Here is a 26,118-nt window from a genome sequence, read left to right as displayed (position 1 = left end):
AGCTGTGACAAGCTGACCACTTTCAGATGACCATTGTTTTACTGTTTAGGGCATATGCTCATGCACCTTGGGCCCACGGTCAAGAAAGCAGATATCGGAAGCACTGCATGCTATGGCCCACCAGGGCTGCCGCACCACTGAATTTAATTTAGTAGTTTTCAATTGTACTCAACTAAAAGTAAAATACGAGTTTAGAAGAAGGTTTCTGATATTAAGAGGGTATGTGACGAGCATTTCTATGCAGATTACTGTGAAAAATATTGACGAATATATTTTTTTTTAAAAAACAGAGATCTTATTTACAGAATCATATTAGAATTCGTTTTCTAGACAGCATAAGGAGGCTTCGGTATTGACACGTAGCGAATTCACGCTATTATTCCCATTAATCAAAAATGAAAAATATATGTACTTAACTGAATTTTTTTCACGATTACAAGATTATGATTCTAAATTAATAAAATTGCATGAAGAAAACAATAATATAATTGTAACGTTTCAAAACCTATAAATTACGTGTGAAAAAGCATTTTCCTCAATATAAGTACAGAGGTCGGAGAAATGCATAAAAAGTTAGATTTCGTAATTTTTACAAAATTAATTTTTTAAAGTTACAAATAAAGCTATAAAGCTTTGTAACCATAACTCAAGATATGAATCTTGCATAATTTGAAACATCATGGTAACTGGAAGTGTATATGGCTATGACATAGAGTTGCGATAATAAAGACGATGTGAAGCTGTGGGAAGGCTGTGTGAAGACGATAACATACAGGAGCGATAACATAAAGAAACTTCCCCAATATATTTCAATAAATTTAAAATTGAAATTTCAGATACTGCTACTTGAACATATGCGCTCGAGATTGCGATGATTTCAAACAATAGGAAGCTCTCAAGGTTACGGTTACAGTGAAAAAATTTCGAAATTTTCGAAAGGGAATACCCACTTTTTTCCTGCGCAAATTGATCAACGTATTGAAAAAAACATAAATGGTGTTGAAGCAAAACAGTATGGCGAAAATTGCCGGCGTAAAACATATGCAAAGAAGAGCATTGTAAAGTACTAATGACGACGCAAGAGAGGAGCGAGAAAAACACTTATTTTAATTACAAGTTTTCAACGAGCCTACCTTCGCAGACGATAACGCACTGCATGCGTTACGCAGACTGTTGCCAACAATTACGATCTTAACATCACAGTAGGACTTCTCGTTTAATGGCATCTTTCAATTATGAGAAATCTCGTGGATTTGATGTATGCACCTTAGATTTCAGATAACCCCAGAACCAGAAATATATCGGTGTGAGGTAGGAGGATCGCGATGGCCACGAAACTGCAGGGTTAGGGGAGATGCTTCTATCTTGAAATGTTGTCCATGTTAAAAACTTGTTAATTCCAGTAAAAGTTTTTTGCTTTTGCTCTGTTGTGTTGTTATTTATCCTTTACAATGGTTTTCTTTGCAAATGTTTAAAGCCGGCAATTTTTGTCACACGTGTATCGTTCGAACGGTGCTTATGTTTTTTCAATTCACTGATCAATTAGCACATGAAAAAAGTGGGTGTTGCCATTCGAAAATTCCGAAATTGTTTCACTGTAACCATAACCGTAAGAGCTGTATTCTTTTAAATTGTCATAATCTCAAGCGGATACCTTCAAATAACAATATCCGAAATTTCATTTTTATTGGTTGAGCGGATAAGCCGCTTGAGGTTCATATTATCGGGGAAGATTTTCATGACCCTGTATACGATGCTTTGTACAAAATAACCAGCCGGAAAAGTTTAAAAATAAATAACATAAATATTTTGTTAAATAAGGAAATAGAAAATATCATAAGCCACTAATTGTTTGAGCTAACTAAAATTAATACAATATCGATAAAAGTGATAGATTTTTTTTGTAACGCCAACGACAAAAGTAAAATATGACGGCACTGTCGGTTTAAAATTTCATCGTAAGATGCACTCAAAAAGTAACGAAAACCGAGCTATTGTTTTGCTTGATAAAACACCTGTCATGATTAGGGCGGGTCTACGTAAATCACAGCGCATGTACACGTAGCGTTTAGATGCCATATCACAATTAAGGAATATCCGGATTTTGGAAGGCGTGAAGTGATCTTTGTTTATTAGTGACAGTGATGTTTGACAACTCAATAGCTCTTCTGATCTTCCCACCCCCTTCCAATTTGATGCAGTTTGACCTAACTGGCATTAAGCCTACAGTGGTGGAAGTCATACTAATGGTTTAAATTGGGCGTCTCCAAAAGTACTCGCCTCAGAATTAACTTTCATAGCTACCTTTTTGTTTGATAAGAAATATAAAACATCATTTTCCGAGGGAGCAGATTTTCCATATTTTAAGCGAAGACGTGAATCAAAATATCTGCAACAGTATTTACAAAATTATACATAGCTTAAAAAATTATGATAAATAATTAAGTAAATTAAGAAGTTACTTAAATAGTACTTTTAATCAAATACATATGGTTTAGTTTAGTTGATTATGGCAAAACACATCACGGCAATCTGCCTAAAGGGAAGAATGCCTTCATGGAGACTATTCTAAGAGAAACTGGCTCATGTGCACGCTACACATGGAGACAACTACGAAAACGCCCATGCAGCCAGCCTAATTCGCCTGGAATTTAACCTAGGCCGGAACTCCCAGTGTTCAGCAATTTTACCGCACGCCTCTAATCAAATGTCAAATGTCGTAAGCAGCCGCTTACGGTTCTGGATAATTTTTGTCCTTTTGCGGGGATGGTCGTCTTACAGAGACAATGTTCCATAATTATTTTGAAGTGCGCTCTCGGAAACTATGCTCACTTTCAGGGTTAGAATTATTTAAATTATTAAAGCATTCGGGGGCTTATAAGTTAGTTTCTCCCTCCTTTCGGCATGCCTTCATGGTGTAATGGTTAGCACACTCGGCGCGTATTCGAGAGTTCCAGGTTCGAGTTCAAGCGAGGGCATTGCTCATTTTTCATATCTCCTGCTTCAAAATACCCTAATGACTCTACAGGCTGTTTACCTTAAGGGAGGACACGGAGGTCTTTTTAAGGAAAACCGCTTGTATTCACGTTGTACAGGAAAAAAAGACGAAAATTCTGACACAGCCGGCCCAGTCGCCAGAAGCCGTACTCGGATCGAAATACCAATATTCAAGAGTTTTACCTCTCAACCGCCAGCGTTGGTCACTTTGAAATAATTGCCTTAGAATAATTGAACTTTGAATTAATTGCCAAAGAGATAATTCATTGTATTAAACAGTTAAATGCATAGCAAAATTTATTATTTTAAATATATTTTACAGCAAAGCTATATATTAATATGCTTGCGCCTTAGTAAATTAAATATATTTTACAGCAAAGCTATATATTAATATGCTTGCGCCTTAGTAAATTATGTAAATATAACCAACCGTCTCCTCGAGACTAAGTCCCTAAGTTGACCACCTCTGAAAGTCGCCAGTATTTCTGACAACATAAATTACTAGCTTTTAGCATGACGTCTCTATGACGACCAGTAACCAGCCGGAAAATAAAGAGTAAGTTCACCTTGTTTAAAAAAGGAAATAAAAGATTTAAGCCCTTTTTGAGCCAAATAACAAATAAATAAATAAAAATAAAAAACAAAATTTTAAAGTAAAAAATTTTAATCCATTTCAATCACTTTCTTTAAATGAAAACTTATAAGAATGGCAAATCTTTACAATGGCAATTTTTACAAAGTAGTCTGCTTAGTATAGAGTTTCAATGAGAGAATGAAGGGGGTAACAGATTTATTTACCGCCCTGCTTGAGCCTTTCTGAGCAAAAACTTTCTTTGAAAAGTGATCCTGGTATTATTCTTTTGACATTTTCATTCTTGTGTGAAAACAATTATACTTCTTTGATTAGCATTTTCAAATCAATATACATCTCTACCTTCACAGAAACAAACTGGAGAGTTTCTCGAAATAACCATCTATTAGAATTATTGCACTAATTAAAAGGAACAGTTTCCGTAGCTTGTTTGATTTCGTAAATATTCTCAATAAATGATGAAAAATCTGTATGTATGTATGTAATGTATTGTATGTATGCGCGTGTATATTTATTCGTTTGCCTGTTCTTCGACGGAAGGAACCAGAGCTCTAAAATTTTGAACATACACAGTCCTGCATACAAAAATGTGCACCTGGAAGTCCGAATTTTGAATTTCGAATTTTATTAGCCCAAAGGACGCTAGCCTGAAGGGCTATTAATTTCATTTTGGCATTTTGCGTCGATTCACTTTTTGCGTTAATTCGCTTTTCAAACTGTTGCCACCAAATATTACAGTCCTGTATTATATTTAAAGAAATTAAATAATGAAGAATCTACACAAATGTATGTATGTTTCTCGCATTGTGCTAAAACAACGGTTCCTAGAACAATCAAATTTTGAATAACGTAATCCTCCACCGAATATGTGTATCTGGAAGCCCTAATTTGGAATTTATTATATCATCTATTTCCTATTTTGTCAGACATTAAAGAATTTTTGATTAACAAAAGCTACTATTTCAAAGAGAGGAATGGCAACACTCTACGGGAAAAATAAAAAAAAAAATTATCTCCAGCGCGCGAGACTGTGTATCGGAAATTCTATCGATATGCTGAGTTTTAAAATTATTTTGCAATATTGCTGTTGAGTTGAATTTTATGGCTTAAGTGCGAAGAACATGATATTTAATAAATAAAGGTAACACACAAAACGCTAAAAAAAAACGCCGCTTTGGGCGTAATGTAAAATCTGAAAACTTTCAGTTTTTTTTTTTTTTTTTTTTTTTTTTTTTTTTTTTTTTTTTTTTTTTTTTTTTCATGTTTTGCACGAGCTTAATAAAAATTCAATTAACAAACGCAGCGAGTTAAAAGCAACGCGTTGCCACTTGACAAATATATTTGTCTATTAAATTTAATCAATAAATTCAGAAATTTAAAAGAAATGTTTGGCTCTGCCCGAAATATTATTGTTGTGACCGATCTCACTTGTCTGACTTAATCAGAATAAGTACTCATCAGAACTTGAGTACTAGTAACTACCAGTACAATTTTGCCCAGTTCGACCCCAATTTTGAGCAAGAGCGCTTCGGGGAGTGGCTCGGAGGATCTCCCATCACGAAACCATACGAGAGGACTTTTGGCTCGCCATACATTTAGAGTGCCCCCATGCCACAAAGACACTATACATCTAGGAACATCCATGCCTACTCCGGGATTCCAGCCGGGACCCTTCTGTACGGAAGTCACTAACCACCTATCTCGTTTGGGCGGCTTCTACCCGAAATAAAATATATTTATGTTTTACGCGCCTCTGCGTTGTCATTCGAAAGAGAGTAAGATATTTAATCCCCCCCCCTCTCCAGACTTAAGCTCGCTGCTATTGTTTTGTCAACAAAGTGATTCAAAAGCAATAAATGCAGTGCATTTTCTCCGTTACTACTAATTACTACCTGGATACGTGAAATTACCCTTACTGGTCTCATTAATATTATTATACAATTCTTTAGCTCGAAAGAGTTTAATTAGCTTCGAAACCCGATTTTTCTTTAATTCCCTTTAAACGTCGACCACTGTAAACGTGTTGCTTAACTTTTCATTCGGATTTGTTGCCATTCGGCAGAATGAATCGAAATGATTTTGATAAAAATGCATTTCATTCGTGATATATCTAATTAAAAACGTCCAATATTTTTAAAGAACTGCGTTATCTATTTTTTCAGTTTTAAAATTAGCAGAACATATATAACGTTCCCATGTTAGTCAAAATGTTTATATTCATCTGGTATCCTGTAAAATGTTCTGCTATTCCATCTAGGAAATCTCCAGTAATAATCGCTATTAATAAACCATATTAAACTTTACAAGAGACTTTTTGAGTGACCATTATACAATCTGAGTGAGCCCTTTTAGATTTATTTATTTATTCATTCTTATTTTTCTTATTTTATAATAACTATTTTAGAGACCCGAGTAGTCTATAAAATAAGTTTTGGATGCGCAACTTAGCAACTTCTTTTCCATTATTATTTACCAGTTCATTAAACAAAGTTATAGACACTATCAATACTTCTAAACAACCAGCATCTAAAACACTCCTAGTTTCTATGTTTTGTTTGGGGAGGGAGGGGAAGGGAACAGAAGATTGATTTTCTGTTTTTTTCCTCCAGTCTGTCCCACCTTCGTCTTAGAAGATGTAAGTGCGATGTTCTGTGGCAAGCAAAAAGTCCTCGGGTAAGTTTCGTTTCCGCTTCAAAGCAATGCAGACATTTGCCAGGGATGCAACAGAGTTGTCACGCTGAAAACGTCTCCGTTATTCCCTTCCTTTGGAAGCTCTATTTTTAGAAAACTCATATAATAAGATAGGAATCGCAAACAATTTGCCACGTCGTTTGTAGCGTTAAAAGATGAAGTTTCTAATGCTGAGTTCCTAGACCGTAAGATCTTCGCAGTCAACTTGTTTACATATAAAATTATTATGGTTGATTTCCTTCATATAACTTTTGAAAATAAAACTTGAAAAAATAATAAAAAAATTCTAAAAGCTTGCAGATTTCACATTACGCCCAAAGAGGAGTTTTCTTAACGTTTTCTATGTTACCTTTATTTATTAAATACCATGTTATTCGCACATAAACAATAAAATTCAATTCAACAGCAGTATCGCAAAATAATTTTTAAATGAGCATATCTTTATAGTTTCCCATACGCAGTCTCGCGCGCTGGAGACAAAAATGTTTTTCTCCGTACAGTGTTGCCATTGCTCGCTTAGAAATCGTAGAGTTTGTTAATCAAAAATTCGTTAAAAATGTTTAAAAATACGAAATCGATAATAAAGCAAATTCCAAATTTGGGCTTTTAAATGCCCATATTCTGAGGACGATTACGTTATTCAAAACTGGATGGCTCTCGTTGTGCTATCACAATGCGAGAAACATACAAACATTTATGCAGATTCTTCATTATTTAATTTCTTTAAATATAACACAGGGTGATAACATTTGATGGCAACAGTTTGAAACATTGACACGAACATTTACAGTGAATCGATGCAAAATGCCAGAACGAAATTAGCACACCTTTGGGCTAATGGATTTAAAGCAATTAATGAAAAATATTCTAAATTTTATATTCTTAAAAAATCTAGCACTGTTTGTATACGATTAACTCAAAATTTAAAAAATAGTATGAAAAAAAAGCATTAAATTTTAAATATCTTTGAAAGTTCATTTTATGATATTTGACTTACTGACTTCAGTTTATGTAAAATGACTATATAATTTGAAAGTAATAATATTTTACACTTTCATTCGAATAAATACCTTTCTTACTACAAAATTTTATACGAATAAATCCGTTTTTATAATAAATATTAAATAAGTGTATTCACTGTAACTAATTCAGCTTCAAAATAAAAATTATTGACTAAGATATTCGTCTAAAAAGATTTGCTTGATGGTTCTTGAAAGTTAGATGGTTATTCTAAATACTAGAAGGTGTCCCAAAATTACTGAGCACATTGCACATTTGAATTGCGTCACAAATAGACCTCGTATGAAAGTTATTTATTGTTTAAAATTTAAAACTTTCCGAGAAAACAATAAACATGTTCGCACGTAATTTTGTTCTTTTTTTTAACCCTCAAACATGAAATGCGTTCAATAATTTTGGACCACTCTTTATAGTATGAATAACTCGTACTTTATAAGCACATGTTGGAAATATTTCGAAATGTACCAGTGCCAAGCATTGAAATTTAAGTCTAAAAACACGTTTTAACAGGTACCACTTTAGCACATCATGTAAAAAAATGCACGTAATACTGTTCCAGAACGAATGACAAAAATCAAAAGAAAATTTAAGGAAATGAAGAATAAAATTATAAATAAATGTGCAAAAATTGAGCATGTTTTGAAAACAGAAAAACACGAAAAAGAAAGAAAACTAACGAATTGATACCAAAATACGATTTAATAAGCATTTAACACTAGTCCACAATTTTTTTTGTGCAGTTTAATGATCGTAAACACGTTACGCACGTTTTTAGTTTACTTCTTTTCTTTGTAAAGCAATTAATATGAAATTAACGATGATTAAAGCTCATTCTAGAAAATTTGAATTTGCAAGGAATAAAAAAAAATAATGTTGCGTGCGTACGCGTTCTAATAAATTGATTGCAGATAAAACCGATGACATCTTGATAAACTTTATTTTAGCAAAAGGAAGACTTCATAGTTCTGGAACTTTCCACAAAAATACTCGTACAGCTCTTCTCGGTATCACAAAGCACAATCATTAGTTACACTTCAGACTACTAAGAACGTTAAACACAACGCAATGCAAAGCGCACCTAAAGACCGAAGTTCACAACGGATATTTCCCAATACCCCTTAGTGGACTCTGGATTGCGAAACTGAGAGCTGATGTTTCCTGCAGTTTTATATAATTTTTGCTCGGCCGCCGAGGAATCTCTAATATCTCCCATTTCTCAAAATGTCTGAAAGGGCTATACGGCTAATTACATATAAAGGCCGGATGTAGTTACAGGGACAGGATCCAAATGTCGCCAAATTTGGAGACTTCGGCTATAAACTTTGCGAACAAGTCGACAACTTTGGCGAAATGCTCGTGAAGTTTGGAGATTTTTCGCAAAGTTTGACGACAAAATTTAATTACCAAAACATCGCCAGCTTGGCAATATCTCGCCAGTTTAGCAAGATAGCCATTTAACCTAAATGTTAATTAAACTTGACCCTGTAATCTCATTTTTCTGGCAGAGCTCCGACTCTTCAGACTTTTATAATGCTACATTACGCAAGATACTACAATTTTAAGCACAGCTTCACTAAAATATTAACATACTAGCGGAAGTATCCGATGCAAGTTAAGTTAGATTGAGAATAATGTATCTAACAGAAAGAACGATACCGCTGCAATCCTTCTCTAATAACGATGCAACAAATACGATTCATAGTCATACATGTTTCAGTCTGATGCGATATGGAACCCACATAAAAAATTTCGATTAAAAATAAACTAATTCTCTCTCATTATATCAGCAATAATGACACGCAGGTTTTAATGATTTTCGTCTTTCTAATCAAATGGTCGTAAAAGCTCAACTTCCCTCCAATACTTCGCCTATATTCAATTTCAGTCGAGAAATTTTTAGGTAACAAACTCTACGATTTGAAAACGAGCAGTAGCAACAATTTTCGAGATAAAGCATTTTTATTTCCAACCCCCGAGACAGTTGCCACTCGGAAAAATGAGGGCGAAAATTAGCGTTTTTAGAGTTTTTAATTAATATATTTAATTTTAGCCATTTGGCTAAAATATTTGGGGGGGAGTGGGCGACGACCTTTCCTAAGACACAGAAAAGAATTGTAGAACGTTTGGTGACGATAGCTGTAGTAGTGACCGAGTTAATCACGAACAAACACACAAACAGACATTCTTCTTTATATATATATATATATAAAAAAAATCATAACAATAATATATTGATTTAGAGTACATTTTAGAAAATTTTATGTAGAGCATTAAATTATAAATGTAATTTGTTCATACGCAAATTATCTCTCAAAACTATAAAAAATACATAAAATCTCGCTTAAATCGCAACTATGGTGCAACATATGTTTAAAAATTCAACATGATGGAACGGAATTTTTAAAAATTACAAGATACTGCAAACATTACAATAAGCTAAATTAAATATTTAAACTTCATATTTCTCATTCATTAATTCATTAACTATTTTGTATTTTTTATTCTACTGTTACGCGGTTGAAGGTAAAACACAACTCTTATAAAAGGGTACAAAAAATACGGCCTTTTTTTTGTCATGGTCTTACTTTTAACTTGACATGTAGTTCAGAAATGCATTTTCATAATTAATTCAATTATATGCGCATACACAAAGCTAAAATTTAAAAATGTTATTAATTATCGAATAATTTTTCCGAATTGTTTTAATTATTATTTTGTATGAATTATTTTCTTTTTATTTATTTTGTCCTCCAATTTAAGAAATTTAAAAGAAATCAGAAGTACTGGCTAAGGAAGTTTGCTTACGATAAATAATAAACAATAAATACATTAATTTTCCTCTAAACCTAAATAGTTTAATATCCACACAAATTATTCTCTAAATTAGCACCTGAAATAAATGAATTGTTACTTAAATTTCGAAAAGTAATTGCGCTGTAGATCCTAACAACTATTCTCAATGGAAAATATTGATAGATAAACAATTAATGATATTTAAAGTTTTATCAAAAAATAACTTAAAGCTAATAATAAACAAGTCTCAAACAATAACTTAAAAGCTTTAGTATTTAAAGATGTAAAAAATAATAGCTTTTCCTAGTCATCTGAAAACATTTAATAATATTTAGATCCTTGCAAAAAATAATAAAGCTACTAAAAATAATAAACTAAAACAAGAAAATAAATAACAAGTTAATAATAAACATCCAGTTAAAAACGATAAATTTAATATATATATATATACTTATTTCTTAGTAAATGCTTGGTTAAACAATTTCAAAGTCAGAAAATAAAATTATATCTTAGTAACCAATCAAAAAGATAAAAATTAAATAGCTTTAACTAGTTGTTGGAAATAGAAAATTACGTCATACTTTGATGATTGATAACAACCTACACTTAAACAATTTCAAAGACGGGAAGTATAACTGCCAACTTTTCTGTAAAAACATTCATTTCCCCAGGTGAGGATCGAACTCACAACCTCGGCATTACTCACGAGTACTGTCGTATAAGTACCGCGCGCTAACCAGTTGCGCCACTGGGGAACGGTAGCGAGAGCTGAAAAATTACTTTTGCCAGCAAGCGTCACCCATGAACACGCATTATCTATGAAGTGTTATCGTTCAAAACTCCGATAACAAAAAATAAATGAATGAACAGATAATCGCTACGAGATCAATTTCTGAGCAATGACTTACCACAGACTGCCGTTTTTATCTAAGGAACAGTATTATTTGTAATATATAGAGATGAAATAACCTCCTTTTCTGCTTTCTTTCTTCGTGGTTTTTACTTTAATTATTTAAAAGATGCAACGAAATTGCTGTCACAACTGAACTCGATGAAGCAAATTACATTTTTCAAGTGATTTCGATGGAAAACTACGACCAGTTTCACGTCTACAGATTTTTGTGCGTATTATAAAATCCATACATACTTGAGTATTTGTTAACAACACCTAAGTGAATTTTATTGAAAAAGAAATAAACTACGTCTTATAATGTTATAAATTTTACATTAAATTCTCTATTAAATCGCGAAATTTGAATTACAAATAACTTTAGACATTGCTTTTATTCGTTCAAAACTTAATCCAACAAGAAGAGGTGGTAATAATGCAAAATAATTTTTTTAAAAAATACGTTTAAAATTCATATTACATTCACTTCGGAATAAATATATGCAAAAATGTTAGCATAAATTTAGGTATTTTGCGTGCTTTATCTTTCAGGTACTGAGTCAACGTATATTCCTGCTTCTTTTTTCTTATTGCTTAAAATAGGTAAGCCTGATATTTAGGACTGATGATGATTCTATGTAAGTTATCTCCTTTTCGATAATTCAGTGTTTTAATGTCTGTGAAGATTATTACTTTTTGTTATACTTAAGTTAAGCAACATTATCCTATTTGATTAAATAAAGATTTCGTAGTTAATTTTTTGACTTATGATTCTTTAATGAAAACTGCGCGTGAGGAAACTTACTCATTACGCCTTCAGTGCTACTGCACAAACCAACAAAAAACCCAAATACCAGAAGCACAGTTGCAAACTGCAAGAAAAAGGAGCAAAACATGCCAAAACCAAAAATCAAATAAGAAATTCACGTTTTTTCCACCGCATCGTCGTCAGAAGATTGATACAACGAGAGAAATAAATTAATCAGCCTGTTTCTGTATCAGTAAGGACAGAAACTAAAGTAACTTACTTTAAAACAAATTACTTACTTTAAGGCTTAAACTAATCCCAGCAATGCAATCAAAGTAATCTATAACTTTACCGTTCTAAATTTTCCACGGTAAAGTAAGTGGTGCAAATAAATTGCAAAATTTTAAAAGCTCAAAACTATTATTTTGAGCAGCCCGAAGCAAATACAAGCAATCCAACATGTGCAAACATAGAAACATATGTTAATTCTGGAACTCCACAGGCCGGATTAAACACATTTTAAAGCACAAAGTATCAAAATCATAAACAAGCAAAAAAGCTTATAAACTGTAGTAATAATTTTTAATTTAAGTGAACCGAGTCTAAAAAACCTGTAAAATCGAAGCAGTCCAACATACAAAAAATAATAAACGAAAAACTTGATACAAAATAAATAAATAAAATAAAAAATAATGAATAAAAAGAGAAATTAATTCTTATAATCTGTATTATTAGAGCAACAAAAGATTGGACCTGTTGGAAAAGATTGGATCAACATAAGATTGGATTGGCTTAGCTATTGAACAGATCCAATTTATCTGAAAAAATAAATTGGATCTGTTCAATAGCTAAGCCTAAAATGTGTTACGCAATAAATTTAGATGAACTGTGAATTTAACTACGTAATATTACTGAAAATAGTTCTCCATTGTAACATTCGAGGTTCGAGACAAAGTATGCGTAGCAAAAAGATGAATTTTGTAAAAGGAAAAAACAGGGTATACCAAAAAGAAAAATGCATTAAATATGAAGTAGCAAAAAGAAAAACTTCGTACAAGGAAAAAGTATGGTATATCAAAAAGAAAAATACATAAAATATAGTGTAGCAAAATGAAAAATTTGAAAAAAAAAAAAAAAAAAAAAAAAAAAACTCCCGCTTCATAGCTTGCCTTCGTGTTGTAATGATCTGCACACTAGGCGCGTGTTCGACAGTCCGAGGTTCGAGACATTGTTCGAGGGCATTGCAGATTTCGACAATTTCCTCAGTTTGGAAAATTCTAAAACATTCCACAGCGGCGCCCGAACTGAAAAAGCTGGTGGATGATGATTCTCCACCACAAGGATATAGCGAGTGGGTCTCCTAATACCCAGTCGCTCTTTAAAAAGAGGGAGTATATAAGGTAGTTCTCCCGCCTTCTTAGCATGCCTTTGTGGTGTAATGGTCAGCACGCTCGGCTCGTATTCGCCGGAGGTTCGAGTCCCCGGCGAGGGCACTACTCATTTTTCACATTTCCTGCTTCGAAATAACCCAATGTCTCTACAAGTTTTTATTATGAAAAAAGCGAACTTCGTAAGAATGCCCGGAAATTATTACCTTAATGCCCAGGAACCGGAAAGCAGATTGGTTTCCGTTTACTACATACATAGCGGCGCCGGTACCATGATGAATTGCATTTTCCTTAAAAAAAAAAAAAAAAAAAAAAAAGAGGGCTTTTTGGACGTAATATAAAATCTGAACGCTTTCAGACTTTTTTTAATGCAAATGATTGGTCAATATTGAATTTTCTGATGATTAGATCAATACTGAAATTATTATAAGCATATTATAATTTTTAGTAGTTAAATTTATGATTATTAGTAGAAGCTTGCCATGGCAAGATGTTTCAAAAATGAAGCTATTGCTTGTTATAAGTTAGATTAGTGTTTGCGATATTTTAGTGAATCAAAAGCCATATGTCGATCAAGAGCCACATTTGGCCATGCTTATGAACAACTGCCTGTGCCAGTGCTTACGGTGCGGCAGTTACGGGTGGAAAAATCTTGAGTATATGAAAAGGAGCAGTAAAATTTAGGGGGGGCAAAAAATTTTGGAATTTAGGGAGGCATTCGGCAGCAGATTTAAGACCCCCAGAATTTGCACAGGTAAAAAGTCTACCGCTGGTGCCTATGACAGATATTTTTAACTGCGAGAGCTCTAGAATTAACATTGCTTATGGCGATGATTCATCATATTCACATAAAAACTGGAAGAGCATGCAATATGTTAAGAGATTAGCGAATATTATTTTATAAAATACCCTCTACTTGTGCTTTAACGAAAGAAAATGATAGGTTGAAAATATCTATGTCAATAATTACCCCGAAAGGAAATAAACAACTTATCCCAGGGAACTAAGATTTTTAAAAAGCTACTTATAGGGCTTTTTGGTATTCTATTCTACTTCTAAAGAGATGGACAGCGGTCTTTCAAATTACAAAGTAAAAGAAGACTATTATTGCCCGCATTCAACTTTCAATGGCAATTGCCTGGGCGTCACCAAACGTCATGGACCGGTGGCTTTCCAAGTGACATCTTAACTCCAGGTGTTGAGAATGCCGAGACCCGAATTACAAGAGATGTAAAAAAATGCTGTCAACAGGTTGACGAGTGACGATTGAATTCTCGTCGAGATTTATTTTTGAAGTACCAGGAGGTGAAATTTCTAGGTTCTGCCGTTCAGTTATTTGGAACTGAGTGAGTTGGAAGGGGGGAGTGTTTGTAGAGGAGTTGCCGCAGATGCGACACGATAAGGTAGTGGTAGATGTGTCGTCGATTGTAAGATATCGCTCAAGATTCTTGTTACTTGTCACATACTTTTCGACACACTGCTCTGTTCCGTTACGTTTTTAAGAAAAAGAAACGAAACGGGTTTACTTAAAATGTGATCGAGGATTAAAGAGTTTAGCGCGATAAACAGTGTACAGGACTTTTCAAATATCTGTTTACATAAAGTAATCTTACTTGTATGGCCAAATTTTGACACATATATTATAATGATTAGAAGAGTGATTCGATTAAAGTTTTAATCGATTATTTGTTAGATTAGTTGGACTTTTCTTCGTAACATTTTACACATTATTACACCGATAGAAGCAAAGCTAATGGATGCAATGAAAATGAATTGGATGATCTATTATTATCTTATATTAATATATAACATACATTTTGCATTAACTAACAGTAATGTTTGTAGAGACATTAGGTATTTTGGAAGCAGGAAAGATGAAAAATGAGCAACGCCTTTACTGGAATTCGAACCACGGACCTCTGGAATACACGCCCAGCGTGCAAACCACTACACCAAGAGGACAAGCTAAGAAGGCGAGAGAAATACCTTATATATTCATGTAGTAAAGAAGATAAAGTTTTAAAACTTAAAATAGACTGAATCTATCTTTGCTTAAGATGAAAGCATTAAAAACTCATTGCAGTTATGAAATTGGATAATAAAGAGTGAATAATAAAAGTCCTCTCTACACTTTTAAGAAATTTTCATTTCTATAGTTTCGAAGAAAAGAGAAATGAATTAAAAAGTACAGGTATTTTAAAAGTACAAAAAATATCTGACATGTTGAAGATCAAACTGGAAGGGAAATACGCGAGGGTAAAACTTAAAATTAGGTAAATAAAGCAGGTTTAGACTGGCATAGAGGAGATAACGGTGGGCCACCTATTAGACGCTTCTACAGTAAAGTGACCGCCACTTCCAGCGTTAGTAATGGCCAAGCCTAAGTCGGCTAAGTGACCGCCAATCGGAATGAGAAATATATATATATATATATATATATATATTAGTTTCGAAGGTGATTAGACATAGGTTTGCGTAATGTTAAAAAGCAATCAAAGCAATAATCCTTGATGGGTTTTCCAGGTATATGAAAGTCTACCAGTGGCCGAGCGTTAAGACCGTTAAACACTAGTAATACCTATTGCATTAGTAACACTTTCTAACACATATAGCAAAGCCGCCAAATGAGTCAATTAAAAGAAAATAATTTTATTTGCGAACTCATTTTCTGATATCAAAATATGAATTAAAGAAAATAGTATGGAAATGAAAATATACATATATAATTACAAAACATTTTTTAAAAAAATACAATATAAAATTATGCATAGTATTTTCGTGCATTAAGCTGCTGAAAAATTATCATTAACGTAAGAATTACATAAAGTAAGAAATTTAGAACCAATTTTTCACAAAGACCAAAAATTGAAATTCATAAGTAATAAATTTCAAGTAATCCTATAAATGCAGAAAAGGTAATCCTATAAATGCATTTAATAAATGTTAAAACCAAAACACTTCAAACAATCAATACCCCAATTAAAAAAAACCAATGAAATTTAAAGGAAAAAAGAACATAATAGAAGAGGAATTCAATCAACTAAAATTGTACTTCGTCAGGAGGAGGAACACTGAAATCAATTTAAATCTGTCTCATTTCAATGTATTTTAATACTAACAGTTCACCCGAAATTCTGCCCCCTCCCGAAAGCAAGGAGAAAACAAAGTAAATTCTGATTAAAAATTTTTACCTTTATAGCATTGAAGTTGATTGAATTCCTCTTCTATTATGTTCTTTTTTCTTTAAATTTCATTTCATTTTTTGAATTTGGGTATTGATTGTTTGACGTATTTTGATTTTAACATTTATTAAATTCTTTTTTTGTATTTATAGGATTATTTGAAATTTATTACTTATGAATTTCAATTTTTGGTCTTTGTGAAAAATTGGTTCTAAATTTCTTACTTTATATATATATATATAATTTATTTACTAAAGAAATATTGATTATATATATATATATATTTGCCAACCAATTGGCAAATGTTATGAATAAAAAAATCTTATAACCAGAAAATGTTATTATCTTGCCCATTAGCGTTTCGAATGTGTATCGACCCCAGCATTTTGATTGCCTTTGACTTCCCTCTACCCATCATATAGTCTATCATCTATCATGTCCTTTCGTTCCACATTACTTCCCAAATAAAATGCCAATCTTGTGATCCCCACCACCTGTTTCTTGAGCTCCAATGAAATTCTGACCTCACTCTCGTTTGTTCAATAAATGTCTGCCAATATCCAACTACTTTTCTTGTACCTTTCTGGGTAATCACCTCAGGACAGACATGTCTTTCATCTCAGCCGCTTCTTGATTCGGACGCTTCCCAAATTCTAAACAAACCATAAAGAATGGGAGAGTTCCAGTCTCAACAAAGTACCTTTCGCCATTCAGTTGTCGGTGTTAAAACAGACAAAAAAGCCAGATAAAAGACTTTTAAGTGCCCCGTCATTACAAGTGCCGAAATCTAACCTGTCAAGACGGAGGGGTAAGCCAGAAGAGGATATTTTCTTTTTTCACAAGGCTATCAAAAAAAAAAAAAAAAAAAAAAAAAAAACTCTGGTTTGGTCTCAGAGACAAACGAACTTCGCAATAAATATAAAAACTTGGAGTGGTAATTTCGTTAAATTTTACATCAGCATATTGGGTCGTAAAAGTTTTTGCTCGTTGAATGTAAAAGAATGATACATTGTCAACTTCTGATTAATATTTTGCCTCTGTGTAAATCTAATAAATATTTAAAAGGAAAAAAAGGGGGTGTTTTGTAACGAAATACGTAATACAGAGTATTAAATAGTAGTTCATCTGGGAAGTTCTTCGGTTTTTTGATAATAAATACAAATGAAACAATACAGAAATTTAAATAAATTTCATTAAATCACATAAGCACCATTTTGTTCTAAAACGTTATACTAAATTCCTTTTTTGACAAAATTCGTTGAAATTTAAGTGTTTTTAGGTTTATTTATGAAGATTGATATGAAGATATTATTGAGGTGTTTTTGATAGCCTTAAAAGGAGTGACCTCTACACCAATGAGAATTTTGAAGTTACCTGAAGAAGACATGAAAATCCGAGGCGGCAAGATCTAGTGAATATAAAAGGAAAACAAAACATCCCAAGCATAATTAATATAATTGTCTTTGTCTGACCTTCATCGAAATGTGGGACCAAGCATTGTCATAACGGAAGACAACAGTCATTCGGTGGTGTGGCTGCAGCGGACGTGGTCAGAGCGGACACAAACGATTTCGTGGTCAGAGCGGACACTACGAAACTCATCGTGATTAGAGCGGACACATTTTTTCCCCAAGAACAGATAAAGGGTGCAGATAAATAAGTAAATAAATATTTTAAAAAATCTTCAATATAATTTAAACAGTATTTTAAGTTGCAAATCTCTTTCAAGTGGGATAACTTTTATTTTACCGAAGTTTTCTGTTTTCGCATTCGATTATCGAATTACAAGGCACTGGAATTACTCTTGGCACTGTAGTATGTCGGTATTTTAGTGACGAAATCATAACCTTTCTGATATAATTCTGAAAGTTCTTGAAATATCTTGGGAACGGGAACTGACGTTTCTTCTCGGACTCTTTTTCTGCAAGTCTCTAACTTCCTTTTAACTTCCATCTCAGTAATGTTGGGCACGCAGGAATGTTCAGTTTTCTTCAGTACTTCGTTCTGAAAATTTGTCTTTACATTTCCTTTACAACAAGGATGTCAAACTCGCGGCACACAACAAATATTTTTGCGGCCCGGCCAATATATCGGCAAATAATAAAATAACATATCGGCGAAGAAAAAAATGAAATGTTTACTGCTAAGTAATTAACGATAATTTATTCAGTGTTGTTAACTTACTCACAGCGAGCTGACACACACACTACTTAAATTACAAATGCGTGTGTGTAGCTTGCGTTCAGCTACCTTCCGCTTTTGGGGGACACGTGCACTCAGAACTTGTACGCATCCCCCGATAGCCGAATGTGGCCGAACTCATGGTCTCAGTTTTCCAACCATAGTTTTGTACGATATATTGGTGCATGCATGTGCATGCACTTTGCTTTATTATTAATTATTACTTAATTCATATTGTTACGGATTTCATAGTTAAAATCCAGATATTTATAGATGTTTCCAATATATTCGAGAAATTAATTATAAAGCTTATAAAAGCCAAGAATAAACAACTCATCTCAGTAGTAGCTATAGTTCTAACGAACTGTTTCTTTACTTAATGCTGTGATTGATTTGTAGCGATTTCGCTGTGAAATAGAATTAGTTTCTCTGTTTTGAATTGATTTTTGCTAAAGGTTTGACATTTTGTGATATTGTTAGAATATTTTTGAAGAAATATTTCAGCATTTTGATTTATCTCTTGTGGAAAGAATAAATTTTTGTTAGCTTTTTAACATTAACCGTGTTTATTCCAGCACTTTGTATTCAGTATGTCTATATCAAAACCAAGTGGTAGTAAAATTAAAAGAAAAATCGCTGACGAACATAGAATATTCCAAGTAAAATGGGAATTAGAATATTTTTGCTGTGAAATAAAAGATAAAATAATCTGCTTGATATGTAATAATACTATCAATGTACTATTAATAATACTATTAATTCTTCGATTTTCTCCATAAGTATTCAGTACCCAGCCATATGCAAATGGAGGTGATCGAGATTCAATGCAACTCAAATTTGAAAGCAAAATTCATTGAAGTGGGCGTGCCTGAATTTTACAAATATTTACCAGCCAGGTTTGAAAATACTCGAAAATTCGCATATGAAATTATTTCCATGTTTGGTAGCACTTATCGGTGCGAGCAGTTATTTTCAGTCATGAAAGGTAATAAGTCTCCTATTAGAAACCGTATTAATGAGTCTCACCTTGGGTCAGCGTTGAAAGTTATCACTGCAAACAAAATTTCTCCCGAAATAGGAAAGATAATAGCAGAGAAGAGATGTCAAGTATCAGGACGTAAACATTAAATTTTTCTTGTTCTTTTCTATATAAATATATATATATAAGTTTATTATTGTATTATTCGAAATAAATCTACGTTTCTATGAATATTGATTTTTTGGGGGGGCCCGCCTAAAGTTAAACCTTGTTTGTTTGGCCCAAGTGTATCTATGAGTTTGACATCCCTGCTTTACAACGATCTGTCTTACATACCCAGCTAATTCCTAATTTATATTTTCGGTGTAAACGGCATGGCTAATCATCTACAACTAAATATCCTTTTCCTTTATTTGTAGAGAGTAATTTTGTTGAAATGGCTATGGGTTCCATCACAGACTTTTTCGAGGCTATAAAACGACATACACACTTCATAAGGATAAAACATCCACTGAAAAACCTTTACTCTTAAAATATGGGCTTATCTCTACAGCAGGTGCAAAGCTCGAAAGTACATAATAGGTGACATGTGACTAATTAAGTAAACAATACAATAGGTGCAAAAATGTCCGCTCTAACCCACCCAGTTAACCTCACGTGTCCGCTGTAGCCACTGTCCGCTCCAACCACGTCCGCTCTGACCACGTAACCAGTCATTCAGGGCGCTTCGTTTCGATTTCTGCTTTTAACTGATAGTTGGAAATAGTTTGGTGGCAATATTTCGTAGCTTATAATTTCTTTTGTAGTCCAGAATACAGAAAGCATTACTTTTGGGGATGCACCCTCGTCTCGATGTTACTAAAGGATCTGATGATTTTGTGTGATCCTTTTCTTGTGGCATTAGTGGGCATTATCCACTTATCTCGCGTGATGAGCCGTTTCATAAAGGATCATCTTTATTTCTTTTCAGCAAAGAATCCCATGCCGAGCTTGAAAAAGCATATTCTGCTCTGTATAAATAAGAGGTACCCATACTCACTTGCAGTTTACATACTCGGTCTTTTTCAAATGAATCTTTACTGCTTTTGGGGGAGGGCCGTTTAGTCTGTCTGTTAGTTTCTGAGCTGTATGACATCGATTTTCAGCGACAGCTCCTTTAGACAAGCTCTTGTTCACAGAGGATGGTCGTCCCAGAACGGGCATCATTTCTGACCTTGAAATTGCCAAACCACCTTTGAGCTGTGTCATCAGAAACAACACTTGCCCATATATGGTATAAATTTTACAATCAGTCTGACTAGCATTACTTTACAAAAGCCTATACTTCATATTAGACTGCAATTTATACAGAAGACCCCTTTAGACCATCATTCTAGTTTTATAAGCTTTTATTACTTTTCTTTAGTAGCCGGGCGTTTTATTTAATAGCCATTAGCCTTGCTGCACTACAAGAGAACAGTTACAGCCATGCTTCTCCGAAGCTTTTATTCAGTTCACTCATTGTGTTTGTCGATAGGGTCAGATTTTTCTCATCGTTTTTTAAACTACCCCTTGAGAAGTTATTGAGTTCAAATTCCGTATGTACACTGTTTGCGAATGTTATTATAATAAGACGATGCGATTTTTTAAAAATTCCAGTTAGATCAGTTGCAGTGGATTTAATAGAACAGGGGTGGCCATAGCGCGGCTCGAGAACCGAGTTCGGCTCTTATGCAAATAAAATATATGTGTGAAATAAAATAAAACTGCTCAATGTCCAAAAGGAAGTCATAAATTTATTTCATTTTTTTGCTAGCTCAGAAACTCAATAATGTTATTCGGAAACTTAAAAATAGATAAATAAATAAAAATATTCCACAGGTTCTGTCAAATAACTTGAAAAGATAAATCTTTTCAAATTATATTTGCTTATAGATGCTTTACGACCAAATATAACTTGAAAAGATTAAATATTTAAAAGTTATATTTGCTTGTAGATGCTTTACGAATGGTTAGATGAATGCTTATGGATGCTTTGCACAAAGGATCTGTGAATTTATGAATCAAGTGCATCTAAGCGGTAGAAACTAAATTGTGGTGTTCTTTGAGTGGAACATAAAATGCATATAGTGCATCAGAAAAAAAAAAAAAAAAAAAATCTAATCATACGGAATCTGATACAGTTAAAAATAATTTAGAAGTTCATTCGACGTTCGAATTGACAAAAAAATTACGGCAAATGGAAGCTTTGAAAATTTCTAATAAATCTGATTACAGTCACAGCTTTGAAGAAGACGTTACCTTAAGAAAATTTCGGGAATCCGTAAAATTTGATAGCAACAAATATTTGGCTTGCTTGCCATGGAAGAGCATGCAGGGTAATTAAGGAATAATTTTGAGATAGCAGAAAAATGTGCTTTAAGAATCCCTGTGGCACAGATTTGAGAAGAAATCGATGCTTCGTGAGTATTACAAAGTTGTGATAGTTCAGTATTTACAAGAAGGTATTGCGGAAGGAACATTTAAAAATTGCAAAATACTGCGTTTTAGCGCATTAAGTTCTATTAAAAGAAAAGAACAATGACACCACAGAACATTGACCGTTGTCTTCGACGCATTATCACATGTTGAATGCAAACTGTCATCGAATGATTTTTTTTTAAATCAGATATTTTTTTTCCATTTGAAACCCTTTTCACTGCTTTTAAAATGATGTAAATATGGATTTGCGGCTTTTGGAAAGTCTAGTTGAGGCTCTCAAACTCCTGAATTCTAATATGCGGCTCTTGTGAAGTTAGACCACCTTTGCAACGGACTAAATGAGAAATAGTAGAATTAATGATTACAGTTGGAGCTGATTTAACATACGTGGAGATAAGTCGACTGGCGGTTTCAGTTATAGACCAAAGAGAGATGAACCTTAAAACCTGAATCATAAAATGCATAAATACAAAAATTTCAGTGGCTTGGGTAATTAACTTCTTAACTTTATTCTTACTATAGTTCTATTCGTACTTATTTCTCTTTTTCTTCCCGCCTCCCCATTTGGCAATAAAAAGGGAGCACGAACCAACTAACTTTACAACAACAACAAATGCACACAATTTCTCTGATTTTCTGCTTGAATGTGTTAACACCGGCAATATACTCCAATACTCGTACGCCGCAACAAAAACATACAAGTCATTCAGTCTTTTCGTTTTTTCCTTCTGTTCATCCACAGCTGCTTCAGTGCATTCAGTTCAGCCTTGATCTCTTGACTTCGACTGTATCAATACAATGCTGCCAACGCCCTCTTCATCCCAAAAGCCAAAAACGCTCACCGCTCAACAAAACAATGGCCACCGACACGACTCTATTTAAAAGGACTTATTCTTCCAGGAACGAAGAATGAAAAATGACGGCACTAAGAGAGTCATCAGGAATCGTTTAAGGGGTGGACTCTTAATAACTGCGACACTTAAAACCTGTCATTACATGGGTTACCGCGAACCCTGTAATGGCACCGGTCTCACTTTACCCTGCAGATATTCAAGAAACTAATAAAAAATGGGGAAGAGTAAATATGAGTAAAAGCGCCAAAGGGATGCTTTTTTGTGCAGCTTTTGACAACACCTGGGAAATTAGTGAGCGTGTTACCCACTTTCCCATTCGAAGAGAGAGAGAGAGAGCTCTAAAACTTGCAAATGACTCCCACGGTGGAAAAGTTTTAATCGTTTCTGACTCGTGGTGGAAAGGGGCATCATGGGCGCCTCCCTGAGGCTTCCTTTTAAGGTAGAAATTATTTCACAGAAGTCGCTTTTGCACCGTGTATCACGCCATGTTCTAAAGAAGGAAGTTTAGCAAGATGGATGAGTTTGCGTGATTCTAAAAACATACACTGCAAATGTAGTCCTCGAAAGCTACACATTCCATCGGCTTCTTGATTCGGTAAATTGATATCCAAAAACGTTTAATCAGTTTTAATCTCTCACTTCTCATTAAGTTGATGTCGTAATTGATGCCATCATGCTATTTCTCTAGGTATTCTTTCATCGAGATTCCATTTAAGGTAGAAATTAGTTCACAGAAATCGGTTTTGCACCGGTTTAGTTAGTGTGAATCCCTGTATGTTCTAATTGTGTTATCACATCTAACGACGTCTCATTCCTCTAAAATAGCAGGTTCTCAATTGGTCTTTGTAAGTTCTCAGTTTGCATCAATTCTGTTCTGTTTGCATCAGCTTTCTCCAGAACACATCTTCACCGTCCCGGCAAGTTAAGTGGGACATTTCGCAGTCAAGATAAAAATGTTTCGTTTAAAGCTGTGTCCCTTGTAGCTTTTACTTAAAGAACTAATTATCGCGTCATTCAATCAGTCAGATATCCCTAAAAAGAAAATTCGTGGCAATATTTCTTTCGACGCGCCGTTCAGAATAAGACCGATTTGAGAAAAGAAATTTACCAGAATGAATGAAGTATTTTCTGTGATTCTAGATACAGATACTGAAGACATAAATTATTATAGCTTCTTGATTTATCTTTGATCCCCAAGAAATTTTGATCAGTTTTCAGTTTGTGCTCCTCATTTAAGTTAACAAATATCAGTGTCCTTGATGCATATTTCTCTGGTTTTAAGATGTCATAGATTGTTTACTCAGACTAGCTATAATATTATAACGTAAGATTAAACTTAATTTTTTTCCGTAACTTCAGTATATAGAGAATGGCATCCCGTTTTGCACTTCTTTTCCATAAAAACATCAGGACCGAAACTTAAATGCTTCGTGTCAGCTTTTAACAAAAAAAAAAAAAAAAAAAACATTTAACGTTTTAGTTTGGTAACTTTTTCACAGGAAAGGAGATAGACCTTCATTATTTTCGGGAACAGAATTTGATTAATTTTCGTTCGCCCTTTGCATTTTATTTTTATATATAAAATATCTATACATAAAACAATGAATTAAAATAAATTATAACCATAGGCAATTTGTAATAATTTTAATATTTTTGAAAGTAAAAAACACATGCAATAACCAAAAATATAAAAATTGAAAAAGTATCATCTATGAAATTTGTGCCATTTTTATTGTTTAATTACTGATGAGACTTGATTCTTTAAAATTTTTACATTTGTTGGTACCTAAAATGCATAGAAATTGTCTCCTTAATGTATAAAAAGCATATATAAATTAATTTAAAATTTATTTATAATTAAAAGAGGTTCGTGGGTTATGGTATACAGAACCTTCTCTTAGGTTATGGTGAACAGAACTTGCATCAACTGGAGGTGTGCGGAAAAAATGTCACCCGGAAAAAAGGGAAACGGAAAGAATGTCCCCGGAAAATAAGTAACGGAGAAAAGTCACTCGGAAAATAAGGAACAGAAAAAAAGGAACTATAAAATCTCGCCAAATAATGTCGCCAATTGGAGTTGGGTGAACCTGCCAAATTCTAATTTAACAGGCAGGGTTATAGCGGGCTTTCTTGAGGGAGGTTTTAAGGTAAGATAAAACTTTTATCACCCAGCTTGGCGATCTTTCTAAACATGCCTTATATTTCCCATTGCAAACGAAGGGTGACATTTTTTCCGTTCCTTATTTTCCGGGGACATTCTTTCCGTTTCCCTTTTTTCCAGGTGACATTTTTTCCTACAACCTCAACTGGACTTTGCTTTTCAGCTTTACTTTGATCATTTTCATTATACAACAAATAATTATGATACTTATATTCAAATTTTAATCTACACATACGACTTAAATGGTTTTTAGCAAAACATTTAAAACACCTGTTTTCAGCCTTCAATTTATTTTTTCTATCTTCTGCTGTTTGAAATTTACGAAACTCGTGCTCTGGGTTATTACAAAATACACAACTCTTTTTAATAGTGGTAGCATAACTTCCGGTTGGCCTCAAATGATCAACGTATCTTTTATTATAATTAGATTTTCTAAAATTATTTCTAGCTTCGCTATTAAAAGTTTCTGTTTTAATTTTTAAGTGAATCAGGTTTTGTTCGAACTAAACATGTTCTTTCCCTAGACTGAATTTCACCTTCTAAAAACTTAAGTACGACCTGGAAAGTGAAGTCACTCGGCTATTTTCTATTAAATAGGACAGAAGCAAAGCGAGGAGAAATTAGCAAGGTTAGAAGCTAGCAGCATGATGACGTAATTAGCTCGCCAGAGGTATTTATACCAGAGCAGGTGCGATTCTAGAGACAAGCTATGATTGGTTATTATTAGTTTTATTTGTCCTTTTCCAGTAGCGTTACATAACAGAAAAATCTCCAATTTGGAAGAACAGACGAATTTGGGGGCGGGAAGCACCGAATCTAGAACGTTAATTTTGAGATCGCTAATTGTTTTTTAAAGCAGCTATCGTATTTTGTTATACCTTATATATATATATATATATATATATATATATATAAATTGTAGAAAGCTCGCCTAAAAGTTACCAAGAGCTGCTGCTCCAAAAGGTTTAAGACGTTTTCAAAAATTAATACACATGAACGTCTTAAACCTTTTGGAGCAGCAGCTCTTGGTAACTTTTAGGCGAGCTTTCTACAATTTTTATTTTTTACTTATTTTGCAGCATATTGCGCAAGATGTTTTCTTGACCAAAATTGGTTTTTCAAAAATTGTTATTACTGCTTTGCTTGATAAATTATATATATATATATATATATATATATATAT

General features: G+C 33.4%; 1 protein-coding gene and 1 non-coding gene across 5 annotated transcripts in view; both read right to left on the bottom strand.

Annotated features, from left to right (window-relative positions):
* The window catches only part of LOC118195824 (protein Wnt-5b-like), a 995,694-nt gene that overhangs the window by 106,874 nt on the left and 862,702 nt on the right, over positions 1 to 26,118 (bottom strand). The window lies entirely within an intron of this gene.
* Positions 10,757 to 10,848, bottom strand: TRNAI-UAU (transfer RNA isoleucine (anticodon UAU)). Its single transcript is given in 2 exon segments — positions 10,757 to 10,792; positions 10,811 to 10,848. It is a non-coding gene; the product is annotated as a tRNA-Ile (tRNA).

Source organism: Stegodyphus dumicola, chromosome 6, assembly GCF_044657685.1.
Source record: "Stegodyphus dumicola isolate Sdum_Otavi_A_Nest chromosome 6, ASM4465768v1".
In the NCBI taxonomy this organism is placed as follows: domain Eukaryota; kingdom Metazoa; phylum Arthropoda; class Arachnida; order Araneae; family Eresidae; genus Stegodyphus; species Stegodyphus dumicola.
Note: the sequence above shows the minus strand (reverse complement) of the source record. Positions and strands in the feature narration are given on the sequence as shown.